Source organism: Myotis lucifugus, unplaced genomic scaffold, assembly GCF_000147115.1.
Source record: "Myotis lucifugus unplaced genomic scaffold, Myoluc2.0 scaffold_714, whole genome shotgun sequence".
NCBI classification, from domain to species: domain Eukaryota; kingdom Metazoa; phylum Chordata; class Mammalia; order Chiroptera; family Vespertilionidae; genus Myotis; species Myotis lucifugus.
The window spans coordinates 275,197-276,972 of record NW_005871762.1 but is presented as its reverse complement, the minus strand read 5'-3'; the positions used below and the strand labels follow the sequence as shown (position 1 = coordinate 276,972).

Below are 1,776 nucleotides of genomic sequence, written 5' to 3'. Positions count from 1 at the left end.
AGAGGATCTCTCTCAACACATTGACCTCAATGTCAAGAGTGAGAAGGTTTACACGCGCCATGGGGTCCCCATCTCCCTCACCGGCATCGCCCGGGTGAAAATCCAGGGGCAGAACAAAGAGATGCTGGCGGCCGCCTGCCAGATGTTCCTGGGGAAGATGGAGGCTGAGATCGCCCACATCGCCCTGGAGACGCTGGAGGGCCACCAGAGGCCCATCCTGGCCCACATGACTGTGGAGGAAATCTGTAAGGACCCGCAGAAGTTCTCAGAGCAGGTTTTCAAAGTGGCCTCCTCAGACCTGGTGAACATGGGCATCAGTGTGGTCAGCTACACCCTGAAGGACATTCGTGATGACCAGGGCTACTTGCACTCCTTGGGGAAGGCTCCGACCGCTCAAGTCCAAAAAGATGCTCGGATTGGAGAAGCAGAGGCCAAGCGAGATGCTGGGATCCGGGAGGCCAAAGCCAAGCAGGAGAAAGTGTCTGCTCAGTACCTGAGTGAGATCAAGATGGCCAAGGCCCAGAGGGACTATGAGCTGAAGAAGGCCACCTATGACATTGAGGTCAACACTCGCCGCGTGCAGGCCAACCTGGCCTACCAGCTTCAGGTGGCCAAAACGAAGCAGCAGATCGAGGAGCCGCAGGTGCGGGTGCAGGTGGTGGAGCGGGCCCAGCAGGTGGCAGTGCAGGAGCAGGAGATTGCCAGCCGGGAGAAGGAGCTGGAGAACCACGTGCAGAAGCCGGTGGAAGCCGAGCGCTACCAGCTGGAGCGCCTAGGGGAGGCTGAGAAGTCCCAGCAGATCATGCAGGCGGAGGCCGAACCAGAGTCTGTGAGGATGCGGGGGGAGGCCGAGGCCTTCGCCATTGGGGCCCGGGCTGAGGCTGAACAGATGGCCAAGAAGGCAGAAGCGTTCCAGCTGTACCAGGAGGCTGCTCAGCTGGACATGCTGCTGGAGAAGCTGCCCCAGGTGGCAGAGGAGATCAGTGGTCCCTTGACCTCAACCAAAAAGATCACACTGGTGTCGAGTGGAAGTGGGGTCGTGGGAGCGGCCAAAGTGACGTGGACATCCTGAGCCGCCTGCCGGAGAGCGTGGAGAGACTCACGGGCGTCAGCATCTCCCAGGTGAACCACAAGCCTTTGCGAACTTCCTGAGCCCTCAACCTTCGCTGATGCCTAGCCTCATGGTTCAAGCTGCCTGAACGATCCCCATGCTGCATGCATGTCAGCTGGCCTCCCAGAGCACGTCCTTGGGCAGTGGGATTCCACCGCTCCCCTGTCCTTGCCAAATAGCCGTGCCTTGCCCTCTGCCCGGGCCCCCACCCCCAGGACTGCCAGTCCCCCAAGGTTTCCATGCCAGCTGTCTGATCCTCCCACCCCACCCAGCTTGTTTAGTTTCCTAATTAAACTACCCTGAGCCTGTGCCCGCCCCCCCCCCTCCAAAAAAAATAAAAGAAAAGAAAAGCAGGGCTGAGGGGTGTGATGGAGGCAGGGGACCCTCTGGAGGCCCCAGTGCTCAGAGGCCTCCTGCCCAGGCTGCTGGGAATTGGGGTGTCCTGTGGGGACTGGAGGGGCAGGAGGAGGTGGGGAGTCATTTCCAGGGGAGGAGGTGCAGGGAAGGTCCCTGGCAAGGGTGGGAGAGCAAAGCAGACCTGGGAGGGGGGGGGGCAGGAGATGGGTGTAGGAGGAGGGGAGGAGGGGGCAGAAAGGGGGTCTCTGCCCCTCTGTGTCCCCAGCTCCCAGCTGCCTCTATCACCACTACTTAAGCATTTGCTGAAA

The 1,776-nt window shown here is 60.5% G+C and overlaps 1 pseudogene; it reads left to right on the top strand.

The window, feature by feature from the left end:
- The first annotated feature begins 18 nt into the window (after positions 1 to 18).
- On the top strand, positions 19 to 1,297 carry LOC102438483 (annotated as a pseudogene).
- Positions 1,298 to 1,776: the final 479 nt, after the last annotated feature.